We start from the raw sequence: 10,471 nt of genomic DNA, 5'->3' as shown, positions 1-10,471 counted from the left end.
ACGATATAAGGTGGAGACAGAAACATCTTTTAGTGGTTTATCTTATAGTATCCTTTTGCTCTTACCTGTTAGTATATTGGGACCCTTGCTATATGTATATAATAAATGTGTATACAAGAAATGTAAACAAAGACAATGGATTAATGACTATTAACCAAGCATTCTTTGCAGTTCCTGGTCTCCTCCTTGACTTCTACGGCTAAGAAGAAGTTTATTATACATGTTAATGCATTATCATGTTTCTGTCCTATGTATCTTTAGAACTCTAATGATTTTACACTATGGTATTCTTCAGAGCCCTGGTTCTTTATACTATCCTACAAAGTATATGATGATTTCATATTGACTATGTTTAATAATTCTGGGTTTCCAGGAGTATTATCCCACCGGTTCTCTAATACATATATCTTTCCAAAAAAACTTCCACTCTATCATTATCCTTCCTTTTTCACCACAAACGCAACTCTCTCTTCTCTGTTTTGACCTACTTTCCACTTACAATAGTCTTAATTACATGTACGTGTGGCCATCATGTCCCCACCGCTGCGTGTTTTTTCTAAGGCCACAACATAACACACTGCGCGTGCGCGGGCGCGGCTCTTTCAGGCTCAACTGTACCTTATACAACCTAATATTGATGCATAACCTTACCGCGCATGCGCGGGTTACACTCGGTACTTTCGGGTTGCGGCGTTAAATAGCCGGCTAACCCTGACATACTGTTAGGGCCAGGTGGACGGGCAGACCCAGGAGGTGGATCCACTGGGCTGAACACCTCACCGAGGGCAAGGTGCCCGGTAGCCGGAGCACTACAGGTAGCAGGACAGTCCGTTCAGAGGAGTGTAGAAGTCCCTGGGACCACGGAGTCACTGAAGGTAGTCCGGGTGACGGAGCTCAGGTTTGGAGGCCGAGATGACGTCAGGCAGAGTCCGGAACCGACGGAGCGTGAAGACGGGTCACCACAGGGATCGGAGATGGTATGAACTTGACGGGATGGCAGACCGTCACCGTTCGGGGTTCGGGTATCGTCAGAACCGGTCGGCGAGGCAGGAGCGGCTCTAGGAGAGAGATAGGTAAGTATACCACAAAACACAAGGAGACCTGACTCCTAGCTTAGCAAAACTCGAAGAACAGGCCCCGCCCACTTGGAAAGGAACCCCCTATATACCCTGCACCTGAATCTTCAATATCCTGTTGGAGGACGCTGGCCCTTTAAGAGAGGGTCAATGACCGCGTGCCCTAATGCGCATGCGCGAGGCCCGGGTGCCAGAAGCCAGAGCAGGGAGCGGTGCACAGGAGGCAGGACCGCTGAGCATCGCAGATGGGCGCCGGGACCGAGTTGCCTGGAGGACGCAGGTGAGTATGCATGGAGGCCGTGGAGCGGGGGACGCCTTGCAAAGGAGCCGGGGAGCGTGGCAGGGGAGCCGGGGAGCGCGGCAGGGGAGCCGGGGAGCGTGGCAAGGGAGCCGGGGAGCACGGCAGGGGAGTCGGGGAGCGTGACACATACAGCGCATTCAGCCACATCCTGGGAAGGCGGCAGCAAGGTATGTCCACAATACTCTGGAGGATGACTCCAACAGCATGATCATACGCATTTTAACTATATCTCTATTATTTGCCTTTAGAGGATTTAGTCCACCTATCCATTCAAACCCCTAATGAGCAAGCCACAGGTACTACAGCTCTCTTTTCGAAAATGCAAACATACTGAATACTAGCCCATACTCCTACACCATGTGTCGATCCTCATACTATGTGATTTTTTCCTTTGCACTATGTAATTAGCCCTGTACCAATCCTTAACATGTAATACAATATTTATGCAATGAAGACGCTATGGAATGGCACTCTGGTCATTTGCACTACTATTTTCACAGATGGAAATTCCCCTCACCTTATTATAGCTAATGCTATATCGCAAACAGGCTTCTCCTTCCTCTACAAACAGAAGGTAGTAACTTGATTAGAGCTACACCTAGAGAACCCCTGTACACTGTATTTTGCTCTTAATGCACTTTGTATTCTTAAAGGTACAGCGTATGAATTATCTTCTTTACTATCATACTCACCTTCGAGGACGTTTATTTCCTTTAAATGGTACAATACCTACAAAACAGGTATCTAAACACATTTCAAGGGCTATTTTACATGAGGTTTATACATTATTGTCACATATTTGTATAACATTTATCTACAGAAATTGTTCCCTGTGAGCTCAAATCGAGTATATTCTGGGTGGATTTCCTCCATTATTTGTATCCCTGTGTGGAGCCCCGCAAACGCTGTGTCGGTGCATTACCTTCAGGGACTCCACGTAGATGGATCTGTCTGGTCACAGGTAGGAAACCTTCTCTGTAGTTTGTCGTGACGCCACTCTCAGATTTGCGGTCAGTGGGGACCGCCACTGCAGGTTAAGGGATGCCTGGGGCTGATGGTGGGTGCAGCCAGTTGTAGTAGCCTCCTGAGAGTGAGGCAAGCCCCAGGGCCCTGTGTAGATGCGTAGAACTACAAGGCGCAGAATGACTCAACACAGGCAGGATGTCTTTCAGGGTTTTTACTCACAGTTGATGGCAGGGTGAGTGACCCGGGCGTAGCTGGGATGAACCAAGTGGGAACCAAGTGTCCTTCAGGCTGACTTGTGAGGGTGACTACTAACTCGCCTTCCTTAGCCCTTGGTGGTTTGGGGTGACCCCGACTTTGAGTCCCTATGGGGGTCACCCAGGGAAGTTGCTGAAGCCTCACTCCCCTTCGTTTGCCGTGTGCTTGTTGCCTGGGCCAGATCACTCCAGCTTCTTGCCTCCTGTGAGCTATGGGCCCTAACTGTGGCTACGTGGCTGCGGCTTTTGTGGTGTTGTGGCGTGGGCTTTGAGAGCCCCACACCGGCAGGTTTAGCAAAAGAAAGCTGGATCTATCTCCGCTTCGGGATCTGCCGCCCGTTTGGGCCTGGTACTCCCTAGCAGTCTCCTTACTTCCCACTCTGTGCTCTCTCTTTAGCTGGAGATGGGTTTCGGGTAGCACTCCTAGTTGACCGTTCTCCCCCGTCGGTAGCCACTGCGCGGACGCTGTCAGACTACAGCAGCCCAGGGGAAGGGGTCAGCTCCTCGGAGCTCCCTGGACTCTGCTCTGAACCGGCTCACATCTGGGACCTTCACTGCTGCTCCTGTCAGAGCTTCACTTTCCTGCTCCTCACTCCTCCACACTCTGCTGCAGACTCTAGACTGTTTACTCCTCCTTCTCTTTTCCCTTTTGTGCCTGCCTACGCCACCTAGCAACCAGACTCTCTTACCACACCCCTTGAGAGGAGATGGAGGCTTTTGGCCCCCTCCACTATTCCAGTGAAGGTGAAGGCTTTTCCCCCTCCTGGGATCCCCAGGGGTCCTCTCATGGGTACATGTGTGAGACCTGATCACTATGCGCCTGTGTTCCACACCCCGGTCAGCCTTCTGGATTACCTGTGTTGTACTGTTCCCAGCATGGGTGCAGTACTCAGTGGTGCCTGACCAGGTCAGGGGCGCCACATTCCCCCTTAGTTATCACCAGCACGTCCTCGGGCTGCAAGACAACATTTTAAAATGCATAAAACATTAAAACATGGTAAAACATTTTTAAAAGCACCAGGTACCATACATCACCACCCTCCACCCACAAGTCCATTAACCCACCCAAAACCCTTTCACGTTGGCCGCGACTTCAGCCACTTCTGGCAGGATGTAGAGGCGGCTTTCATGGTCTGGTGGTTTCAGGGTATACCTGGCCTGGTGGATCCGCGCCTTCAGCCTCTTCTGGGACCGCGGTCGTAGCAGCAGGGGTCGGAGCACTTGCGCTGGCCGGGGCAACTCTGGACTCACCCATCGGTGGCACCATCGGGATCTGAGTCGTCGCCGCTCGATCTGGCAGGCGTCGCGCGGCTCCCTCCTCGTAGGTCCGAACCGCCGCAGCCATCTCCAGAAGCTCCGTGCGTCCCTCACTGAGCTGTCGCATGATCCTGGCCTCCAGCTGATCGCAGAAGATAGCAAGCTCCCGGCACCACCAGGCAGCAGAGCCTGGTTCTGGGTATCCACGTCCGGACTCCATCTCTTCTCTCTGCAGCAGCAGGCTTGTGGCTCTCTTTCCTTCCCGCCGTCTCTGGACGCCTCCGCTCTCATCACTTGCGAGGTCCGGACTCTGCAGGGGATCTCTGGGTAGCCACACCTCTTCGTGGGCGGTAACTTCTTCCAGCGCGGGCTGCTGTTGTTTTTCAGCGCGCTTTTCATGGTGGCAATATGGCGGCGCTTCCAATTTTTCAAGCGGACCGCCCAGGCACATGGTCACCTGTCTCAACAGGTCTAGTCCTTATCCTGTTCGTGACGCCAGATGTGGAGCCCCGCAAACGCTGTGTCGGTGCATTACCTTCAGGGACTCCACGTAGATGGATCTGTCTGGTCACAGGTAGGAAACCTTCTCTGTAGTTTGTCGTGACGCCACTCTCAGATTTGCGGTCAGTGGGGACCGCCACTGCAGGTTAAGGGATGCCTGGGGCTGATGGTGGGTGCAGCCAGTTGTAGTAGCCTCCTGAGAGTGAGGCAAGCCCCAGGGCCCTGTGTAGATGCGTAGAACTACAAGGCGCAGAATGACTCAACACAGGCAGGATGTCTTTCAGGGTTTTTACTCACAGTTGATGGCAGGGTGAGTGACCCGGGCGTAGCTGGGATGAACCAAGTGGGAACCAAGTGTCCTTCAGGCTGACTTGTGAGGGTGACTACTAACTCGCCTTCCTTAGCCCTTGGTGGTTTGGGGTGACCCCGACTTTGAGTCCCTATGGGGGTCACCCAGGGAAGTTGCTGAAGCCTCACTCCCCTTCGTTTGCCGTGTGCTTGTTGCCTGGGCCAGATCACTCCAGCTTCTTGCCTCCTGTGAGCTATGGGCCCTAACTGTGGCTACGTGGCTGCGGCTTTTGTGGTGTTGTGGCGTGGGCTTTGAGAGCCCCACACCGGCAGGTTTAGCAAAAGAAAGCTGGATCTATCTCCGCTTCGGGATCTGCCGCCCGTTTGGGCCTGGTACTCCCTAGCAGTCTCCTTACTTCCCACTCTGTGCTCTCTCTTTAGCTGGAGATGGGTTTCGGGTAGCACTCCTAGTTGACCGTTCTCCCCCGTCGGTAGCCACTGCGCGGACGCTGTCAGACTACAGCAGCCCAGGGGAAGGGGTCAGCTCCTCGGAGCTCCCTGGACTCTGCTCTGAACCGGCTCACATCTGGGACCTTCACTGCTGCTCCTGTCAGAGCTTCACTTTCCTGCTCCTCACTCCTCCACACTCTGCTGCAGACTCTAGACTGTTTACTCCTCCTTCTCTTTTCCCTTTTGTGCCTGCCTACGCCACCTAGCAACCAGATTCTCTTACCACACCCCTTGAGAGGAGATGGAGGCTTTTGGCCCCCTCCACTATTCCAGTGAAGGTGAAGGCTTTTCCCCCTCCTGGGATCCCCAGGGGTCCTCTCATGGGTACATGTGTGAGACCTGATCACTATGCGCCTGTGTTCCACACCCCGGTCAGCCTTCTGGATTACCTGTATTGTACTGTCCCCAGCATGGGTGCAGTACTCAGTGGTGCCTGACCAGGTCAGGGGCGCCACACCTGCACTTGCAGAACCTCTTTCTAAAAAAAGTCCATCTCCTATTTGAAGGTATGCCTATGCCTCTTGATCTTTTCTCACTCTTCTTTCTCTTTCTCCCCCCCCTTCCATGCTATGCTACTATCCTTTCTCAATATATAACTCCTTACTCTTCATATGGATTCCAAAAAAACTCTCTTTTCATTTTCATTTCTGTCTCCACCTTATATCGTTGTTTCCATGCATCGATACCATACCCCCCATGGGTTTTTTTCTCATTTATTATTTATTTTATTCGTACATATGTAAATATTGTATATTGTAGAATACTGATTATTATTTCTCTTTCATCCTAGTGACTAGGCGTGAGAAAGGCCTTTTGTTGGGCCGAAACGTCCCCCTGTCACATTATCAATATAAATAAAACTAGACAAATTTTGCAAAGAACAAGCCTTGTTCAGTCTTGGTTTTGTCTACTCTTGAGAGTGCAGTGTTTCTATTTTGATTGTGATACTGGACATTGGTCCCCACATTTGCACCTCGGAAGCTTTTTTGGCCGTGTGCATGTCGGGCCCCGGGCACGCTGCGTCGGTGCATTACCTTCAGGGACTCCGCTGTCAGTCTGGATCTTGTCACTGGTAGGAGATCTTCTATCTGTCGTGACGCCACTCTCAGTATTGCGGTCAGTGGGGACCGCCACTGCAGGTTGAGGGACGCCTGGGGCTGATGGTAAGTGCAGTTAGTTGGAATAGCCTCCTGAGAGTGAGGCAAGCCCCAGGGCCCTGTGTAGGTGCGTAGTACCACAAGGCGCAGAATAACTCCACACACGCAGGATGTCTTTCAGGGGTTTTACTCACTTCAGGTGGCAGGGTGAGTAACCCGGGCGTAGCTGGGATGAACCAGGCGGGAACCAGGTATCCTTCAGGCTGACTTCTGATGGTGACTACCAACTCGCCTTCCTTAGCCCTTGGTGGTTTGGGGTAACCCCGACTTTTAGTCCCTATGGGGGTCACCCAGGGAAGTTGCTGAAGCCTCTCTCCCCTTCGTTTGCCGTTTGCTTGTTGCCTGGGCCAGATCACTCCAGCTGCTTGCCTCCTGTGAACTGTGGGCCCTAACTGTGGCTACGTGGCTGCGGCTTTTAGGTGTTGTGGTGTGGGCTTTGAGGGCCCCACACCGGCAGGTTTAGCAGGGAAAGGTGGATCTATCCGCGCTCCGGGATCTGCCGCCCGTTTGGGCCTGGTTCTCCCTAGCAGTCTCCTTACTTCCCACTCTGTGCTCTCTCTCTAGCTGGAGATGGGTTTCGGGTAGCCCTCCTAGGTGACCGTTCTCCCCCGTCGGTAGCCACTGCGCGGACGCTGTCAGGCTGCAACAGCCCAGGGGAAGGGGTCAGCTCTCCTCGGAGCTCCCTGGACTCTGCACTGAGCCGGCTCACTGCTCCTCCTCTCCTGTTCTTGCCTACGCCACCTAGCAACCAGGCTCTCTTACCACACCCCTTGAGAGGAGATGGAGGCTTTTGGCCCCCTCCACTATTCCAGTGGGGGTGAAGGCTTTTCCCCCTCCTGGGATCCCCAGGGGTCCTCTCATAGGTACATGTGTGAGACCTGATCACTATGCGCCTGTGTAGTCACACCTCGGTCAGCCTTCTGGATTACCTGTATTGTACTGTCCCCAGCATGGGTGCAGTACTCAGTGGTGCCTGACCAGGTCAGGGGCGCCACATTCCCCCTTAGTTATCACCAGCACGTCCTCGGGCTGCAAGACAACATTTTAAAATGCATAAAACATTAAAACATGTAAAACATTTAAAAGCACCAGGTACCATACATCACCACCCTCCACCCACAAGTCCGTTAACCCACCCAAAACCCTTTCACGTTGGCCGCGCCTTCAGCCACTTCTGGCAGGATGTAGAGGCGGCTTTCATGGGCTGGTGGTTTCAGGGTATACCTGGCCTGGTGGATCCGCGCCTTCAGCCTCTTCTGGCAGGATGTAGAGGCGGCCTCCACAGTTGGTGCTGACCAGGTACCCTCTTTGTGGTGGAGAGCCAGGCCCCATAAACAGGCATGCTCTCTGGTTGCAGGTAAGCCAAGGCCCTATATACGGACGGGCTCCCTGGTTGCAGACGAGCCAAGCCCCTAAACAGGCTGACTCTGGTGGTGGTGGTGCCCTCTGGTGTAACTATTTACACTGCGAGAGTTTGTGGCTATAGCCAGTTCATAGCCTTAAGGTTCATTTCTCACATTAGTTTATGTGGGCACATTGCTTAAACTTGAAAACGTTGCAAAACTTCAAAACTGGTAACTTGCTTTACTTTACATGAACTTTATGCAGACTCCTCTACAAAGGGGTCCTCTGACCTGTGCTTTGGCTCTTCTCAGGAACCGTTTTTCTTCTAGGTCTCGGGCCGTGACTTCTCTCTGCTCTGGGGATGGCGGTGCAGGGAAAGACTGGGTTCTGCTACGGCGCCGTGTCTTGCGGACTGGATTCCGCGAGGTACAGCTTACCAGCTCCCAGGTGAGGCTTTTGGGCAAATCTTCTTCAGCAGACGGTGTCAGGTCTTCTTCATCCCAGCGGGAATAGGGCAACATCTCTGGCTCTGGGCATGGATCCACTGCTGGTGGCTCCTGAGTCAGCTCCTCAGCTTCCTGGCCTCCCCTCCCCCTTAGTTCTTCTGAGCACTCCTTTGGTGGTAGTGCTGGGGATGGACTTTCTTCAGCAGGCCCAGGCGGGGGACTCTTTGGCGTGGTTGCTGCAGGGGTTGCCGGAATCCTCTTGGGGGTGTGCGGAGGGAGCATGTACTGATCCACCATCTCCTGTGGGAACTTGGCCTCCATGTCAGCCTTCAGCTGCCAGTATGCAGGGTCCTCCCCCCAGCGTGGGCTTCCTAGCAGGGACCTCCTTGGACTGGGGAGCAGTGTCTGCTCTGGCCTTGCAGGCCGGGGAAAATGGTGATGCAATCTTGTCTCGGCGGGCCGCGCCTGACATGGCGGCGGCCTGGTCTTGGCGGGCCGCGCCTGGCATGGCGGCGGCCTGGATGGGCGTTTCTGGCGCAGCTTGGATCGGCGTCGCAGCTGCGATGGGGTCTTTGCAGGCTGGGCTGGGCGTCGCTGCCTCGATCGGAGCTTGGCGGGCCGCACCTGACGGGGCTGCGGCCTGGTTCAGCACCTCACTTGCGGCGCGGACGAGCGTTGCTGCTGCGGTGGGGTCTCGGCGGGCCGGGCCTAGCAAGGCGGCGGCCTGGGTCAGCGTCACACCTGCGGCGTGGATGAGGGTCGCGGTGGCTGCCGGTTCTCTGCGGGCCGGACTGGGCGTTGCTGCAGGGACCGGGTCTTGGTGGGCCGAGCAGGGCATCACTGCGGCGGCCGGGGCTTGGCGGGCCGCACCTGGCGTGGTTGCGGCCTGGCTCAGCGTCGCCGCGCCGGGCGCCTCTTCAGGGACTGCGGGCGTGGTAGCAGGGGTCGGGGCACTCGCGCCGGCAGGGGCATCACTGGACTCACCCATCGGTGGCAGCATCGGGGTCTGAGTCGTCACCGCCCGGTCTGGCACTCGGCGCGCGGCTCTCCCCTCATAGGCCTGAACCGCCACGGTCATCCACAGAAACTCCGTCCGTCCCTCTCTAATCAGCCTTCCGACCCTGGCCTCCAGTTGATCGCAGAACTCGGCGAGCTCCCGACACCACCAGGCAGCGGAGCCTGGCTCTGGGTCTCTGCATTCAGACGCCATTTTCTCTAGCCACAAGCTGCTGGCCTCTTTTCCGTTCCGCCGTCTCTGGACGCTTCCGCTCTCTTCACAAGCGAGGTCAGAACTCTGCAGGGGATCTCTGGGTAGCCACACCTCTTCGTGGGCGGTAACTTCTCCCAGCGCGGGCTGCTGTTGTTTTTCAGCGCGCTTTTCATGGTGGCAATATGGCGGCGCTTCCAATTTTTCAAGCGGACCGCCCAGGCACATGGTCACCTGTCTGAACAGGTCTAGTCCTTATCCTGTTCGTGACGCCAGATGTCGGGCCCCGGGCACGCTGCGTCGGTGCATTACCTTCAGGGACTCCGCTGTCAGTCTGGATCTTGTCACTGGTAGGAGATCTTCTATCTGTCGTGACGCCACTCTCAGTATTGCGGTCAGTGGGGACCGCCACTGCAGGTTGAGGGACGCCTGGGGCTGATGGTAAGTGCAGTTAGTTGGAATAGCCTCCTGAGAGTGAGGCAAGCCCCAGGGCCCTGTGTAGGTGCGTAGTACCACAAGGCGCAGAATAACTCCACACACGCAGGATGTCTTTCAGGGGTTTTACTCACTTCAGGTGGCAGGGTGAGTAACCCGGGCGTAGCTGGGATGAACCAGGCGGGAACCAGGTATCCTTCAGGCTGACTTCTGATGGTGACTACCAACTCGCCTTCCTTAGCCCTTGGTGGTTTGGGGTAACCCCGACTTTTAGTCCCTATGGGGGTCACCCAGGGAAGTTGCTGAAGCCTCTCTCCCCTTCGTTTGCCGTTTGCTTGTTGCCTGGGCCAGATCACTCCAGCTGCTTGCCTCCTGTGAACTGTGGGCCCTAACTGTGGCTACGTGGCTGCGGCTTTTAGGTGTTGTGGTGTGGGCTTTGAGGGCCCCACACCGGCAGGTTTAGCAGGGAAAGGTGGATCTATCCCCGCTCCGGGATCTGCCGCCCGTTTGGGCCTGGTTCTCCCTAGCAGTCTCCTTACTTCCCACTCTGTGCTCTCTCTCTAGCTGGAGATGGGTTTCGGGTAGCCCTCCTAGGTGACCGTTCTCCCCTGTCGGTAGCCACTGCGCGGACGCTGTCAGGCTGCAACAGCCCAGGGGAAGGGGTCAGCTCTCCTCGGAGCTCCCTGGACTCTGCACTGAGCCGGCTCACTGCTCCTCCTCTCCTGTTCT

Source organism: Anomaloglossus baeobatrachus, chromosome 11 (assembly GCF_048569485.1).
Source record: "Anomaloglossus baeobatrachus isolate aAnoBae1 chromosome 11, aAnoBae1.hap1, whole genome shotgun sequence".
Lineage (NCBI taxonomy): Eukaryota > Metazoa > Chordata > Amphibia > Anura > Aromobatidae > Anomaloglossus > Anomaloglossus baeobatrachus.
The sequence above is the reverse complement of the archived record's forward strand: the minus strand, read 5'-3'. Positions refer to the sequence as shown.